The sequence below is a fragment of the Podarcis pityusensis genome (genome assembly GCF_964106645.2).
Source record: "Podarcis pityusensis genome assembly, chromosome: 1".
NCBI classification, from domain to species: domain Eukaryota; kingdom Metazoa; phylum Chordata; class Lepidosauria; order Squamata; family Lacertidae; genus Podarcis; species Podarcis pityusensis.
In genome coordinates this window covers 6,403,955-6,422,116 of record NC_138028.1, presented here as the reverse complement: position 1 = coordinate 6,422,116, position 18,162 = coordinate 6,403,955, and the positions used below count along the sequence as shown (strand labels likewise).

Sequence of the window (18,162 nt, the reverse complement as noted above, 5' to 3'; positions counted from 1 at the left end):
GAATGGCCTTCCCCTCCATGAATTTGTCCGATCCTCTTTGAAAGCCATATAAATGGTTCAAAGATCCCACAAACCTAAAAGATATTGGCGACCAGGCCTAGGAGGAGATGATCCAAGCCACCGTGCCTAATTTTCCTGAATGACAAACCCCCACAAAGCAAGGCCCACGGAAACTGATCAGTGTAGGTTCGGAGCAGACTGACGGAATAACTTTTGCATACGGCGCACAAGCAACTTGTGGAATTTGCTGTCACAAGACATGACTTGTTGTTGTTGTTTAGTCGTTTACTCGTGTCCGACTCTTCGTGACCCCCTGGACCAGAGCACACCAGGCACTCCTGTCTTCCACTGCCTCCCACAGTTTGGTCAAACTCATGTTCATAGCTTGGAGAACACTGTCCCACCATCTCGTCCTCTGTCGTCCCCTTCTCCTTGTGCCCTCCATCTTACCCAACATCAGGGTCTTTTCCAGGGAGTCTTCTCTTCTCATGAGGTGGCCAAAGTCTTGGAGCCTCAGCTTCAGGATCTGTCCTTCCAGTGAGCACTCATGGCTGATTTCCTTCAGAATGGAGAGGTTGGATCTTCTTGCAGTCCATGGGACTCTCAAGAGTCTCCTCCAGCACCAGAATTCAAAAGCATCAATTCTTTGGCAATCAGTCTTCTTTATGGTCCAGCTCTCACTTACATGCCTTACATGGCTTTAAAAGTGGGATTGGACAAATTCACGGTGGAGGAAAAAAGAGTCAGTGATGGAATTTGCATTCTCTCTATTTTTAATATGTTTCTTTTGGGGTTTTCAGATTTACAAACCATCGCAAAGAGAACAAATAAGACAATATCCATAAATCCTTTTGGACTTCCCTTCACCCATTTTTTGGGTCCTTATGTTAACTTTTTCTCCTGCATCTTCTCTGTTAATCCAATTCTATTAAATCTTCAATAAAGCCACAGTCAGCTTTTAACTACAAGTATCATCCCAATCCTACTAATAATTTTAATTGTTTGATTATTTGATTATTGATGTAAACCTCCAGAATGTAGTTGTATAATTTTTTTATCTCTATTTACATTACATATTATTTTTTATTGCTATGGCTAGTGGCTTATGCAAGGAAAGATTCTTCTCATTGTTGACAATGATTTTTTTTAAAAAAAATAATTATATATTTCCCCCATTCCTTGTTGAAATTTTGGTTTCTCTGATTCCAAATTCTTCCAGTAAGTTTTGCCATTTCTGCATAGTCCATCAGTTTAATCTGCCGTTCTTCCCTGGTAGAAACTGTTCTTTCTTTCCATCTCTGGGCTAATAGTGTCCGGTCAGCAGTAGTCATGTACATAAATAGTCTCTTCAGCTCACCTGGAATTCCGGCACCTACAATTCCTAAAATAAAAGCTTCTGGTTTCTTAGAAAAGGTTATTTTAAAAAATTCCTGCATTGTGGGGGGGATGTCCCTTAGGGTCCCTTCCAATTCTACAATTCTACGGTGATTCAGATGATCTGGCAAGGCTTTCCATTTGCTCCAACATCGCCGGCGACTCTCGAATCGCAGCCGCTTTCCCCTGTGGACCGTTTAATATAATTTCCAGCGTTTTTGACTTATTTTTAGCCCCCTTTCCCCCCTTCACCCACTAACATAGCTGAAATAATTACCCCCTTCCCCCTCCCTCGCCTCTCCCCCCAAGGCTTATATTTACCTATTTGTTAAAAGGATTTCTCCTGCTGTCCTGCTGTTGCTGTGACAAGGAGACTTTGAACGCGCAGTAGGCAAAATAATATTGTATATTGCACAGCAAACCCCCTGCAATTGAATGTTAATTTAACCAATAAAGTAACGGCACGGCAATTAGGAGAATAATCATTTCTTATCTCTTAACGGGGTTAAAAGTAGAAGTCAGATTTACCCTGTAGCGCTCACCGGCTCAGAAATTGCTTCGTGAGTCACTGGAAAGAGGCAGCCCTGTAACTTGGCTGTGGCTTGCTAATGCAAAAATGCATTACTCCTCCTCCTGCTCCCAACTCATCCAACTCCCTCCATGTTTAGTTTGCACCCACTAAGCATCACAGCAAACCACCCAGAGTTACCTTGAAAAAATAAAGCCCTCCATGGATTTCTCCATTAAGCAGAACACCTACCCACACAAGCACACACACACACACACACACACACACACACACAAAATCTGGGTCAGAAAGCATAGGAACATAGGAAGGCGCCTTGGTTTTTGAACAGAATGCGTTCCAGAAGTCCGTTTGACTTCCGAAATGTTCGGAAAGCAAGACACGGCTTTCGATTCAAGAAGGGCACTGACAAACTGGAGCGTGTCCAGAGGAGGGCAACCAAAATGGTCAAAGGCCTGGAAACGATGCCTTATGAGGAACGGCTAAGGGAGCTGGGCATGTTTAGCCTGGAGAAGAGGAGGTTAAGGGGTGATATGATAGCCATGTTCAAATATATAAAAGGATGTCACATAGAGGAGGGAGAAAGGTTGTTTTCTGCTGCTCCAGAGAAGCGGACACGGAGCAAGGGATCCAAACTACAAGAAAGAAGATTCCACCTAAACATTAGGAAGAACTTCCTGACAGTAAGAGCTGTTTGACAGTGGAATTTGCTGCCAAGGAGTGTGGTGGAGTCTCCTTCTTTGGAGGTCTTTAAGCACAGGCTTGACAACCATATGTCAGGAGTGCTCCGATGGTGTTTCCTGCTTGGCAGGGGGTTGGACTCGATGGCCCTTGTGGTCTATTCCAACTCTATGAGTCTATGATTGGCTTCCGATTGCGCAGGTGCGCCGGAAACAATAGCAGAAGCCGCATCAGACGTTTTTGGCTTCCCAAAAAATGTTCGGAAACTGGAACACTCACTTCCAGGTTTCGATTGTTCGGGAGCCAGAGTCATAGCTGTCAACGTTTCCCTTTTTTAAAGGGAAATTCCCTTATTCTGAATAGGAATCCTCACAAGAAGGGAAAAGTTGACAGCTATGGCTGGAATACCAAGGCATTTGACAACCAAGGTACGATAGTATACCGAATTTGACGAATGGTCCATGTAGTTCAGTATTGTCTACACCAGGGGTCAGCAACCTTTTTCAGCTGTGGGCCGGTCCACCGTCCCTCAGACCTTGTGGGGGGCCGGACTATATTTTGAAGAGAGAGGAAAAAGAACGAATTCCTATGCCCCATAAATAACCCAGAGATGCATTTTAAATAAAAGGACACATTCTACTCATGGAAAAACACGCTGATTCCCGGACCGTCCGCAGGCCGGATTGAGAAGGCGAGTGGGCTGCATCCGGCCCACGGGCCTTAGGTTGCCTACCCCTGGTCCACACTCATGGTTCTCAAAGGGTGTGGCAGGAGAGGACGGCAAGTGTGGCAGGAAGAGTCAAGGGCAACATTTGAACATTTTAGGGTAGTATAGTATCAAAATACACACACACACACACACACACACACACACACACACAGAGGGAGAACTATTTTTCTAGAAAAAGAGGTGCCGGAACTCACCATGAACTCCCTTGTTCTCTTAGAACCACTGGTCTCCACCAGCTGGCAAAGGCTCTCCAGGATTTCAGACGCAGTGTTGTCCTGCCCAAGGCAAGGTGGTTCTTTTAAAATGAGATTCAGAGGCAATACAATTATTTGATTATATTGAATTGGCCAGATTGACAGAGGCTATTAGGGGTCAGCCCAAACAAAAGTTTCAAAAAGAAAGACCTGAAAAAGCAGTGCCCTCAAATTAATACTTGGACCTGTTTCGATTAACTTCTGCAAAATAAATTATGATACTTAAGTTTAAAAAAAAAAAAAAAAACCACACAGAAAGAAAAAGGCGGCAATAACGAAATAAGGAGACAGTTTACCAAAAATGAAAAGTAAACTGTGTTGAGGATGAAGGAAGTCAGTTGGAAGAAAAGAAGAACTGAAATATGGTTGGTGACTATTTGTTCTGTATTTGAAATATGGTGTTATTTGTTCTGTATTTGTTATTTGTTCTGTATAAGTTTTTGTACGTACCTTTATCTTATTTGTAATTTTGTTGTTGTTGTTTTGTTTGAGTGTGTGTGTGTATGTGTGTATGTGATGCAAAATGAACTTAAAATACACAATTAAAAAAAGAGATTCAGAGGCAATACAAAACAGGAGTGAGAGGATTAAAGATTTTATTCTAAACAGCAAGCATTATATACATTACCAAGCAAGCACTTCAATCTGCCACTGGGAAGCCCTCAAGAAGTGGCAAAGTAGACGAGCTTCTCAAAACTCCTGCCCAACAACATCTGATTTATAGATAACTAGATTTTACTTTCTTGGGCACCAGGATCACTGCAGATGGTGACAGAAGTCACGAAATTAAAAGACGCCTGCTCCTTGGGAGAAAAGCGATGACAAACCTAGACAGCATCTTAAAAAGCAGAGACATCACCTTGCCAACAAAGGTCCGTATAGTTAAAGCTATGGTTTTCCCAGTAGTGATGTATGGAAGTGAGAGCTGGACCATCAAGAAGGCTGATCGCAGAAGAATGGATGCTTTTGAATTCTGGTGCTGGAGGAGACTCTGGAGAGTCCCATGGACTGCAAGAAGATCAAACCTCTCCATTCTGAAGGAAATCAGCCCTGAGTGCTCACTGGAAGGACAGATCGTGAAGCTGAGGCTCCAATACCTCATGAGAAGAGAAGACTCCCTGGAAAAGACCCTGATGTTGGGAAAGATGGAGGGCACAAGGAGAAGGGGACGACAGAGGACGAGATGGTTGGGTAGTGTTCTCGAAGCTACCAGCATGAGTTTGACCCAACTGTGGGAGGCAGTGGAAGACAGGAGTGCCTGGCGTGCTCTGGTCCAGGGGATCATGAAGAGTCGGACAAGACTAAACGAATAAACAACAACAAGCTTGTTAGCCTGTGTGACTTGCCAACTGACTACCTGGTACTGGCTACGTCCAGATGAGTCACTAGCCACCCTCTTCCCAATGCCTCACTTTCTCCAAACAATGTTCTACATCAAAGGTCAGAAGGTACCTGAAATATACTCTGAGTCAACTGTGAATTTCATGCTCTTTATTCAGATCATAGTAGCAATGAATGAAACTTTCCTCAAAACGTCTAGCTATATATAGATTATTTACACAATGGGCCCCACGTGATTGGCTAATTCTGGGCTGCTCCTGTAGGCCAATCAGGTTGCGGATTCACCTCCTCCAGAAGCCTGATTGGCTGCTCCTGCAGGCCAATCAGGTTGTTGATTCACTTCTTCCAGGAGCTTGATTGGCTGCTCCTGCAGGCCAGTCAGGTCGCTGATTCACTTCATCCAGGAGCCTGTTTGGCTGCTCCTGCAGGCCAATCAGGTCACTGATTCACTTCCACCCGGAGCTGGATTGGGTGGCTCCTGTGGACCAATCAGACTGCTGCATTCTGGATCCTATTGTTCTAGGATTCAGCTCAGTACATAACAGTACCATCACTTCCTTCCAATAGATTAGGACATTAAAGCTGTTCTCAGCCTTCCAAGAACTTAACAAGAGACAGGGAAGGGGAAGCAAACAGAGGCAGGAAGGATAACCATGCTAGATTGATCACTATCTCCTCGAAATACAATTATCTTCCGGATAGACTGCCCATACAAGTGTCTCTTCTTCCCCTACCTGGATATGCTGTTGGGGACTGAACTGGAGACCTTCTGTGGCAAAGTTGTACATCCAGGGTTGCCAGATCTCCAGGATTAACCTGATGTCTCCAGGCAGCAGCAGGAAGACTTGAATCTCCAAGTGGGCAAGAGCGCCTTAAAAATCTTATATTTATTATTATTAATAAGAGTATGCATGCAGCTTGAAAGCTTCAGCCTGGCAGAACTTTTTATCACATGTGGTGGACCTGCCCCAAGGTGAAAGACTTCTGGGATAAGATTTATAATGAATTGAAAAAAATGTTGAAATATACATTTATAAAGAAACCAGAGGCCTTTCTTCTTGGAATAACAGGTTTGGAATTGCCCAAGAAAGATGTTAAATTATTTTTGTATGCCACAACTGCTGCTCGAATTTTACTAGCTAAGAAATGGAAAACGCAAGAACTACCAACTGTGGAAGAATGGCAGATGAAGATGATGGACTTTTCGGAGCTAGCTGACCTGACCGGAAGAGTCCGCAACCAGAAGGAAGAATGGGTGAAATTTAATGATTATTTAAATACGCTAAGTTAAATTAATTGGAAAAAGCTTGCAATTACCAGTTAGGCTTAGGACTTAAATAAGTAATGTGATGAATTATTATGCTTAATGCTGAATTGGGAAGAAAGAGTGATGTTAAGTGATTAAGTTAAAATTATAAGAACTTTGATTTGGAAAACCGTTAAAATGATAAGCACTGAAATTCAACTAGGGGGATACGAGTAAGTCACCTAACAATGTTAAGAAGATTAGTTTTAATAAGGTTATGGTTTATGTTTGTTTGTTTATTTGTGAGTCTGTTTTTAATTTTGTGAAAATCAATTAAAAAATGGAAAAGAAAGGAAAAGAAAGCTTCAGCCTGGCAGGAGCCCGCTGCAAATTATTGCATAAGCCTCTCTGCGGTGGGGTCTGTCCTCCTAAGCTCCTTAAACCTGTCTCCCCTTTAACTTTCATCTTCCAGGCTCAGTGGGGGGAGGAAGCCCAGAGGGAGAACCACCAGTGGCTCTCCTCCTTGACACCCCCAGGGGCTGCCTGTAGGTCTCAGGTTTGGGCTCTGAAATCTCAGGGCTTAGGATGCTCCTGATGTATCAGCCATAGCCAGAAATGGATATCAGGGCCGGCACTACCATTAGGCAGAGTGAGGCAACCCGTGCAGGGAAGCAGCTTTCCCCTAATCTTTTCTCCTCCCCTGCTGCAGAGGGCACTGTCCTATTGCCAGTGCTGAAATCTACCTTCGTAATATGTAGCCCGGCTCCCTAGGTTGAGGTTCGTTAGATTTGCACATCGCTTTCCGTGCACTGCTCTGGTTCGCCAGAAGCGGCTCAGTCATGCTGGCCACATGACCCGGAAGATGTACGCCGGCTCCCTCGGCCAGTAAAGCGAGATGAGCGCCGCAACCCCAGAGTCAGCCACGGCTGGACCTAATGGTCAGGGGTCCCTTTACCTTTACCTTCCGCTATAATTCCTGAAGAGATTTGCAATTAAATTGGTCCTGAATGGGGCAACTGTGCCCCTGAAGGACCAGGTGCGCAGCCTGGGAGTCATTTTGGACTCACAGTTGTCCATGGAGGCGCTGGTCAATTCTGTGTCCAAGGCAGCTGGCTACCAGCACCATCTGGTATGCAGGCTGAGACCCTACCTGCCCGCAGACTGCCACACCAGAGTTGTGCATGCCCTGGTTATCTCCTGCTTGGACTACTGCAATGCACTCTACGTGGGGCTACCTTTGAAGGTGACCCGGAAACTATAACTAATCCAGAATGTGGCAGCAAGACTGGTGACTGAAAGTGGCTGTCAAGAGCATATAACACCGGTCTTGAAAGACCTACATTGACCCAGTACGTTTCCGAGCACAATTCAAAGTGTTGGTGCTGACCTTCAAAGCCCTGTACGGCCTTGGCCCAGTAGACCTGAAGGAGCATCTCCACCCCCATCGTTCAGCCCAGATACTGAGGTCCTTCTTCAAGGGTCTTCTGGCAGTTCCCACCCTGCGAGAAGTGTGGTTACAGGGAACCAGAACCTTCTCGGTTGTGGAGCCCGCCCTGTGGAACGTCCTCCCATCAGACATCAATGAAATAAACTTTTTAGAAGACATCTGAAGGCAACCCTGTATCGGGAAGTTTTTAATGCCTGATGTTTTACAATTGTGATGTGCTGTAAGCAGCCCAGAGTGGCTGGGGAAGCCCAGCCAGATGGGTGGGGTGTAAATAATAAGAAAATTATTATAAATTAAAACGACAATAACAGAACCAATGGTTAAAAGGAGATTGAACAGTGCAATCATACCATGGTTGCTGTTCCTAAATTCCCAAGGGAAATTAAAAAGATGTCTTTGCCAGGGACCCAAACGACGACAAGATGGGTGCTGAGCAAACTTCCTTTTGATTTGATAAATAGAGAGTTCTACAGAGAAGGCCTGTTGTTTTGCCCTCACCCCCTGGACATCCCCCTGAAGTGCCATGCGGAGAACAGAAGAAGAGTGAAATATACTTGGAGTCGAGTGTGGATTTCATGCTCTTTATTCAGCTCATAGTAGTGAAGAATGAAAGTTTCCCCAAAATATCTGCTTTATATACATTATTTACACAATGGGACGCATGTGATTGGCTAATTTTGGCATTCTTCTGTAGGCCAATCAGGTTGCGGATTCACTTCCACCTGGAGCTGGATTGGGTGGCTCCTGCGGACCAATCATACTGCTGCATTGCTCTAGGACCAATCAGACAGCTGCATTCTGGACCCTATTGTTCTAGGACCAATCAGACTGCTGCATTCTGAATCTTACAGTGGTGCCCCGCAAGACGAATGCCTCGCAAGACGGAAAACCCACTAGATGAAAGGGTTTTCCGTTTTGGAGGTGCTTCGCAAAACGAATTTCCTATGTGCTTGCTTCGCAAAACGAAAATGTCTTGCGAGTTCCTGCGGGGTTTTTTTCCTCCCCCCCCCCTTTTTCCCAAGCCGCTAAACCGCTTATCAGCTGATCGGCTAAGCTGCTTAACAGCTGATCGCTAAGCCGCTTATCAGCTGATCCGCCAAGCCGCTAATACTGTAGCGCTAATCCGCTAAACCGCTAATGGGCTTGCTTCGCAAGACGAAAAAACCCACAAGACGAAGAGACTCGCGGAACGGATTCTTTTCGTCTTGCGAGGCACCACTGTATTGTTCTAGGACCAATCAGACTGCTGCTTTTTTGATCCTATTCAACTCAGTACATAACAAGGGCCTGCTGGATCAGGCCAAAGGCCCACCTAGTCCAGGATCCTGTTCTCACAGTGGAAAACCAGGTGCCTGTGGTAAACTCGCAAGACCTGAGCACAAGAGCGCTTCCTCCTTCTGCGGTTTCCAGTCACTGGCATTCAGAAGCATTACTGCCTACGACTGTGGAGACAGAGCATACTGCAGCCTCAGGTGAGGAGGTTTACACCTGGAAAGGTGGTCCAGCAGTGGCTTTGCATCTCCCTACAAAAATGTCACAGCATCTACCCTGTCCCCAAAGTGGCCCTGATGACCGTCAAGCCCAGGAGTCAGCAAGGCTTACTGGGCATGGACCGGATCACTCCCGCAGAGATCGTCCATGGACCGGACCAGCAAAGTGCGATGCTGGAAATCGCATCTGCGCATGTTTGCAGTGCCGGAAAGAAAGCCCATAGCTTTTGTGGTGTAGTGGTTAAGAGCGGTGGACTCGTAATCTGGTGAACCGAGTTCGCTTCCCCGCTCCTCCACATGAGGCTGCTGGGTGACCTTGGGTTAGTCACACTTCTCTGAAGTCTCTCAGCCTCACTCACCTCACAGAGTGTTTGTTGTGGGGGAGGAAGGGAAAGGAGAATGCTAGCCGCTTTGAGACTCCTTTGGGTAGTGATAAAGCGGGATATCAAATCCAAACCCTTCTTCTTCTCTTCTGCACATGTCCAGACACCAAAAATCGCGCCTGCACAGAAGCAATTTTCGGTGTCCGGGCATGCACAGAAGTGATTTCCGGTATCTGTGCATGCACAGACGCGATTTCTGGTGCCACACGGTGAGTCCCCGCGCCGTGCTGAACCGGCTTAACGCAGCATGCGGGGGATGCGCCAAGCGGGCTGCTCGGTTTTGGGGGCAGCTCGTGGGCCGGTAAAATGGTCTTCGTGGGCCGCATCCAGCCCATGGACCGCACGTTGCCGACCCCTGGTCAAGCCGCAAGCTTTGCATCTCAAAATGCAGAAGTGGTCCGTCCCCCCCCCCCCGCCCCGATGTTTGTGAAATGCAAAGATCCATTCTCCTGTTTTATCTCCGGAGTTTTTCTGCTAGCTGGAAAAAGTGGGTCAGCTTGTTCTCCCCCCCCCTTCCTTCGTTCTCTTGTTTGCTTCTAAATCCTCAGAGAGGGCGGAGAAGAGCAGTGAAGGATTGACTTTCTATGTACTCCCCATTTTATGCTTTCTATTTTGGAGGCTGGCGGATTGTCTTGATTTTGCTTCACCTTGAGAAGGAGATGTTGGGAAAGGGGCTGGAGTGTGTGTGATTTGAGGGGGGGGAGTTGTCCAAAGATGGACAGCGAGCCAAGACGGCATTCCGATGCGGTATTCTTTGCCAACTGACAGGGGCTGGATTTGCTTCGCTGTGTGCTTTGAAAGGTAGATGCCATGAACACCAGCCAGCCACCTACAGAACTGGCATTTCGGCGCCTGCTTAAAGCTCATCTGCTCATCCAGGCTTCCCCCGAGGGGTGATCCTGCTAAGTTTGGTGTATTAAGCTGCTCTACTGATTAGCAATGCATTTTGCACTTGCTCCATGAATGCAGTTTTATTGTGGATCATATTCTGCTCGCCGCCATGACACCTTTTTTTCCTTAAGGTTGGTGGGGCGGACATTATTATTTTTTTGCAAATAAATAGATTAAAATAAATCTGTATTCAGCACAACCATTTCGTCTTCAAAATAGCCAGAGAAATGTGATCTTCCCATCCGTTCCAGAACCCTGAAATAGCTTGAAAGAGGAATCGGAGCTCACACACTCGTCTTCCACCCTTTGCAGACTTCCTTTCCAAATTGTTTCAGAATCCTGCGTGACCACAGGCGAATCGAAAAGGCTGTTTTGCAACCAAAATGACAGACATGCAAACTAACAAATACAGCGCTGGATAGATCACTGGTCATATTGTAGAATTGTAGAGTTGGAAGGAGTTTGGCCCTCTGCAATGCAAGAATATTTTGCCCAACCTGGGACTCGAACCCACAACCTTGAGAGAAGAGTCTCGTGCTCTACCGACTGAGCTACCTCTCCCCCGTGCTTCATTTAAGTTATCTGCCCTTTTTAATTTTAAAGTGTTGCATGAACATATATCGGTTTACTCAACACTCAATTAAGCAAACACCTTTTTTTGGAGAAAAAAGTCCACAACTGCTCTGGTAACTGGGAGATTTCCGCCCTCTCCCATGCCATTATAGGTGATAGCCAGTAAATGCTTGTTACGGAAATTACAGGGGGGGGGCACATCTTTAAAAGTTAAATATTACAAATATTATGCCTGAATGTATCCTTTCAACTTGACAGCTCAGGGAAGTTACCTAGCTTTAGAAATAATATAAAATCATCTCCTTTCCCAGTTTCCTCCCTCCATTCCAAAGCTATTTTCCCCTTGAAAAAGGACTCCAGGGAGTTCCCAGAGGTGACAATTGCTGGGCTCATTGTTAGCCAAAGGAAGCCAAATCTCATTACCTGACTCGCCTCAGGCATCAGACATGCAAAGGAACTTCTATTGTACTTTTGGGTGGTGGGTACTTAAGACATATTTGTCTATGCTAATCTTATACCTGAGTCTTGCCTTCCATATCTGCTTATGCTAAGTTTGCCAAGGTTAACCCCTCCCCTTTTGTGACATGTCAGTGATGTAGCAGTGACGTTGTACAAACTGTATTCTGGGATATGGTGGGAAAGTTGTAAAAGTCCTTGTCACCCCATCCTTGGGGTTCAAAATTCCTCTTTGAACCTGTTGCGCAATAAACTTTGGTCTACAGCTATTTGCTCCGGTTGGCTGGACTCCTTCCTTTATTCCACAGGGACCCGCGGGCTCTGCCCAACAAGCTGGGTGACTGAGCAGCCTCACACCTAGATTTTTCCATAACATGCTGAAGCTTTGAACTTGCACTTAGAGAGTTTGTCGTTTTGTAGTTCAGCCCAGAATATATTTGGAATGAATGCAGCAAAGAGGCTCCAAAACAGCTTCACCAGTCTAAACCTGTTAGGAGCACCTTCACCCTGGAACAAAGCAACCGCCTGTCTGCCATCACCCAGGAAAAACAAATGGGCATCTCAAAGGGGAACCCAGTTCCCATCAGACACTCCCCCCCCCAGCATGGCCAATGAACAAAGCATGATGGGAGTTGTAGTTGAGTACAGGTGGAGGGTCTTTGGTTCCCCATCCCCAAATTATTCCAAAGTAATGTTGGAAACCTGGAATAATGTTGGGGGGAATATCCCGGACAGGTCCCAGGGATGCTGTGACTTCACTTTCTGGGTGAACTAAGGGCTTTTGAGCACTTAGGAAAACGCTATACAGTGGTACCTCGGGTTCAGAACTTAATTTGTTCTGGAAGTCCGTTCTTAACCTGAAACTGTTCTTAACCTGAAGCACCACTTTAGCTAATGGGGCCTCCCGCTGCTGCCGTGCCGCTGGAGCACGATTTCTGTTCTCATCCTGAAGCAAAGTTCTTAACCTAGGTAATATTTCTGGGTTAGCGGAGCCTGTAACCTGAAACGTCTGTAACCCGCGGTAAAGGAAAAGGGACCCCTGACCATTAGGTCCAGTCATGGCTGACTCTGGGGTTGCGGCGCTCATCTCGCTTTATTGGCCGAGGGAGCCGGCGTACAGCTTCCAGGTCCTGTGGCCAGCATGACTAAGCCGCTTCTGGCAAACCAGAGCAGCGCACGGAAACATCGTTTACCTTCCCGCTGGAGTGGTACCTATTTATCTACTTGCACTTTGACGTGCTTTCGAACTGCTAGGTTGGCAGGAGCAGGGACCGAGCAACGGGAGCTCACCCTGTCGCGGGGATTCGAACCGCCAACCTTCTGATCGGCAAGTCCTAGGCTCTGTGGTTTAACCGACAGCGCCACCTGCATCCCTAACCGTCAGTACTGCTGTACAAATAAGCATCTCAACCATAAAAAGGGCACTATCAGTTCATAGCATTATGTTATTCTCCACGTATTCCCTGTTAATCCCCTTCATGTCTGGATTAGCTCTCCTGGCACAGGGCTCTGGTGTAAGGAGGACAGGAAGACAACTGCGACGGAAGCAGGAGTGGGAATAGGAAAGGTTTATAAAGGTAAGCAGGTAGGTTTTGCACACACACAGGTACCGCTGGCTGCTCCAGCAAACATTGCCCCACATACTCCGTGATGAGAGGGTTAAAGTTGCCAGGCGAAAACGTTCCTCTATAACCAGGCATTTGGCTGATTAAAACCATTTTATAGTCTTTTAAATTTGTTTGTGGGAGGAGGTTATTGGTTGTTGTTGTTTCTTGTTATGAAGATATTATTTCGTGTTTACATTTTGTATTTTTACACCGTAGACTGCCCTATGGGCTTTCGATGGAGGGTGGTATATAAACTTAATACATAAACACTGTACATTAGGGTTACCAGATGTTCCTGGGGATCAGTCCCCAGATTTGCAAATCTCTCCCCAGAAAACGTGGCAGCGGCAGCCTCAGCAGTCCGGAGCCAGCCTGGTAGCGCAGTTGGCTCTGGCTGCCTTCAGGAGCCGCTCGCTGCCATGGCACCCGCCATTTTTCCTGCGCCACAGCAGCAGGCAGCAAGCAGCTCCTGAAGCCAGTCAGAGCCAACTGCACTACCAGGCTGGCCCCTCCTGGGCAACAGCCGCCCGTCCATGACTCCCAAGACTCCCCTGATCTGGCAAAACAAAGGGGGAAGGGGGAAGAAGATCAGGGAAGGCTTGGAAGTCATGGGCGGGCAGCGTGCCGTTGCCCAGTTTTGTAAAAAAACTGTGCATTTATGTTTCACAGGGTGTGAAAGAAGGGCTTTGCACCTTTATTTTTTTTTTTAATGATATTTATTACTTTTTTAACATTTCCAACACAACATTACAAACAAACAAAAAGAGAAAAGAAAAAAAGAAAAAACAATGCAAGTACAATACAAAAACGCTACATGGACTAACAAAACAAACAAGAACAAGAACAAGCAAAAACAATTTAAAAACACCTCAAACATTTTCAATATCTTATATTTCATTCACTTATTTCCAGCGACCTCCTCCCACCTCCCTTTTTGTATTCCACTTCTATTATTTGTTTCAGCAATTCCTTTCCATCTTACTCTGTTTTCTGTTCTATAATTATCGTAACACATTCTTGCCATACTTTTCCTTTAATTTTCTATTGATCTATTTATACTTAATTCCTTATGACATTTCTGCTAAAGCCATATATTTTCATTCCAACGTTTTTCTAACATTCCTTAATTTTACAATATTTCTATAAATGGTCTTTAAACTTTTTCCAATCTTCTTCCACCGACTCTTCACCCTGGTCTCGGATCTTGCCAGTCATTTCCGCCAATTCCATATAGTCCATCAACTTCATCTGCCATTGTCCAACGCTTCAGTGTTTTCAAAAGGCAACCATTCTCTCAACCAGCAAAAAGCAGATGGTTCACAGCAAAGTTTAAAGGTCTGGCAGGGCAGATCCCCCTCCTTCTTTGGCATCCATCAATATCTTAAATTTTACTCGAGGCTTCCTGCCCTGCCAAACAACTCTGGGAGCGTGTGTGCTTGGGCCCAGGGTCTTTTGCCTCACCATCCCCACTACTGACTCCCTGTTGCTAAAGCAAAAAAAAAGGGTCCCCAGATTCGTTGAAAAAAATCTGGTAATCAAACTGTACATACATACATACATACATACATAGTGTGTGTGAAGAAGGGAATCCCATAGCCTTTGTGGTGTAGTGGTTAAGAGCAGTGGACTCGTAATCTGGTGAACCGGGTTCGCTTCCCCGCTCCTCCACATGCAGCTGCTGGGTGACCTTGGGCCAGTCACACTTCTCTGAAGTCTCTCAGCCCCACTCACCCCACAGAGTGTTTGTTGTGGGGGAGGAAGAGAAAGGAGATTGTTAGCCATTTTGAGACTCCTTCGGGTAGTGATAAAGCGGGATATTAAATCCAAACTCTTCTTCATCATCATTATCATCGAATCATAGAGCTGGGTCCTCTAGTCCAATGCAGGAATCTCAGCTAAAGCATCCATGGCAGCTCATCATCATCATCATCATTATACTAGCAGCCTCCTGAGCATAATGAAGCTCCCTGAGCCTTATCATGAGCCTCATCCAATAGCTCAGTTGGTAGAGCATGAGATTCTTAATGTCAGGGTCATCGGTTCAAGCCCCACGTTGGGCAAAAGTATTCCTGCATCGCAGAGGCTTAGACTGTATGGCCTTCATGGTCCCTTCCAACTCTAAAGGTAAAGGTACCCCTGGCTGTTAGGTCCAGTCGCAGACGATTCTGGGGCTGCGTGCTCATCTCATTCTATAGGCCCAGGGTGCCAGCGTTTGTCTGCAGACAACTTCTGGGTCATGTGGCCGGCATGACTAAGCCACTTCTGGCGAATCAGAGCAGTGCACGTAAATGCCATTTACCTTCCCGCTGGAGTGGTACCTATTTATCTACTTGCACTGGTGTGCTTTTGAACTGCTAGGTTGGCAGGAGCTGGGACCGAGCAACGGGAGCTCACCCCGTCGAGGGGATTCGAACTGCCGACCTTCCGATCGGCAAGCCCAAGGCTCAGTGGTTTAGACCACAGCGCAACACGCTATATTTCTATAACAAGGCTATATTCTTCAATGTCGGAGACAGTATGCTGGGATTCACAGTTGGGGTGTTCTCGCACTCAGGTCCTGCTTGCCAGCCTCCCGTAGGTTAGCCACAGCAATATCACTGCAAGATCCTGGGCGCATTGTCCTCTCTCTCAATTGGCTTTCTTTGTCCTTTAGTCACACGGCCACCTCTGATTGGCCGCATGGTGCTGCGACACCATCCTGGGATTCCCTCTTGCATTTGCAGAAAGAAGATGATCCAAACATTATTAGGGCGAACAGAAAAGTGGCAAAAGTGGCAGGAAATTGGGGTTTTTTTCGAGGAAGGGGGAGGTTTTTGCAATTTAGCTTCCTTTCAGGAAAGAGCCTGAAACCATCCTGCTTTTCACCCCAGAGCAGAGAGGGCTTGGGGGCTCCAAGAAAACCCCCAAGATTTGTGGCAGGACGGCACCTTCTTTAGCACCTCGCGCTGCCGCGATTTGCTCCAGACCTGCCTCTCCAGCCGGGTTCCCGACTTCTCTCCGAGTTAATGACAGCTTTCGGGTAGCCCTTGCTCAACCAGCAAGGAAAGCTAATGCAATCTTCGCCACGCTGCTGCCGGGGTCTAAGAGGCGTCAAAGAGGTCGTAAATAAACCTACCCCCTTGCAGGAAAGACAATGAAATTATTCGTACACCTACTACCTCCAATTACCGTAAGAGCAACAATTAGAACGCTGCACTCCCACAGCCCCCCCTACGGAGAAAATGAGGGGAAAGTGTTCCATTAGTCGGAGCGGCAGTCAGATTTTCTCTCTATTAGATCCAGTGGTGGCCCACTATCACCCGAGGGAAGCCGGGGTCATAGGGGAACAATTAAAGATTCCAACAATTAGCCCTTCTGGTGTGCACCCCTCCAGCCTAATGAGAGAATATTCAGAAAAGGAAAGAGCGTATACCTCGCCCCCCCCCCTTGCCGGCCTTGATTATGGAAAGTATAGTGGGTCACTGGGGGAAGAGACAAAGGGGACCCCCACCAACCGATGTATTTAACACTGTGCATCAAGAGCCATCGTAAAGGCTTCAGGTATTCTCCGTCGAACTGAAAGAAATCAAAGGTTTTTGTGTTGCTTGCAGATTTACCACTTCCCAAAGGCTGAACAAAGGTGCGTATAGTAAAAGCTATGGTTTCCCCAGTAGTGATGCATGGAAGTGAGAGCTGGACCATAAAGAAGGCTGATCGCCGAACAATTGATGCTTTTGAATTATGGTGCTGGGGGAGACTCTGGAGAGTCCCATGGACTGCAAGAAGATCCAACCTCTCCATTTTGAAGGAAATCAGCCCTGAGTGCTCACTGGAAGGACAGATCCTGAAGCTGAGACTCCAATATTTTGGCCACATCATGAGAAGAGAAGACTCCCTGGAAAAGACCCTGATGTTGAGAAAGATGGAGGGCACAAGGAGAAGGGGACGGCAGAGGCCGAGATGGTTGGACAGTGTTCTCAAAGCGACCAGCATGAGTTTGACCAAACTGCGGGAGGCAGTGGAAGACAGGAGTGCCTGGTGTGCTCTGGTCTATGGGGCCACGAAGAGTCGGACATGAATAAATTACTAAACCACAACAACAACAAAGGCTGAATGTTTAAAAGAAACAGACTGGCAAGGTTTCCACACAAATGAAACTCTGGGCTGCGTACATACTAACCTGTTCACAGCACACAAATGGAGGGTGCGTCCCCTCTCCCCCATCCATGCTTGCCCTCAATGGGCTGCTTCCGGTCTTGATTGAGTCTAGATCTTGCGGAGAGTAAGAGAGTGGGACTCGATGATACTGTGGTACCTTGGTACTTGAACGGCTTGGACCCCAAACAAATCGGCACCCGAACGCCGCAATCCTGGAAGCGAGTGTGCCGGTTTGTGAACATTTTTCGGAAGCTGAATGTCCGATGTGGCTTCTGGTTGAGTACAGGAAGCTCCTCCAGCCAAACGGAATCGCGTTTCAGGAGTCGAACAGACTCCCGGAACAGATTAAGTTCGAGAATGAAGGTACAGTGTTGTCAGTTCTTGAAAGTCAACACTCTTGATATATCTGGGAGGATGACCCTGTAGTAAAGAGATGAAGAAGCCCAGAGAAACGAGGGAGGGAGTTCAGAAAAAATTCCTTTCCACATGGTTTGGAGGATAGCCTCCATCATCATCATCAAAAACGAGGAGAAAGTGCTTTTGTGCTAGAATCCTGCTTGCTGGTTCCCCACAGGCCACTGTAAGAACAGGATGCTGGACTAGATCGGCCATTGGTCAGATCCAGCAGGTTAGTATTAAGTTCTGCCGCCACCTACTGTTGGCCTCCCTGCATTTCATCCTATCAGACTCAATGGGCACCATTTGCTGCTGCTGCTATTTACAACGCCACAACCTTTGCCCTTCTCAGCTCTGTGATAATTCTTCCAAAAACTTTCAGCCCTCAGTTGGCCTTGAAACACCAAGGCAAGCTTGCCCTCTCTAAGCAAATTTGCTTGGTTTGGCTGGGGAGCAGTATGTGTGTAACATGTTTATAATAAAACACTTCTCCATCCATCCCCAGCTTATTTAGCAAGTCACTTTGCTAATTGAGAAAAAAAAAAAGTTTAATGAATTTTGGGTTCCTCCACCTCCCAAAAAGTAATTACTTTGTGTTACCAATGTACTCATTTGAAAAATTCATTAGAT

The 18,162-nt window shown here is 46.5% G+C and overlaps 1 long non-coding RNA gene across 1 annotated transcript; it reads right to left on the bottom strand.

Annotated features, from left to right (window-relative positions):
* Nucleotides 1–8,166: 8,166 nt before the first annotated feature.
* On the bottom strand, nucleotides 8,167–9,452 carry LOC308486261. The gene is made up of 2 exons (XR_013991012.1): nucleotides 8,819–9,452; nucleotides 8,167–8,443 (listed from the first exon to the last, which is right to left on the bottom strand). It is a non-coding gene; the product is annotated as an uncharacterized lncRNA (long non-coding RNA).
* Between the last annotated feature and the right edge of the window lie 8,710 nt (nucleotides 9,453–18,162).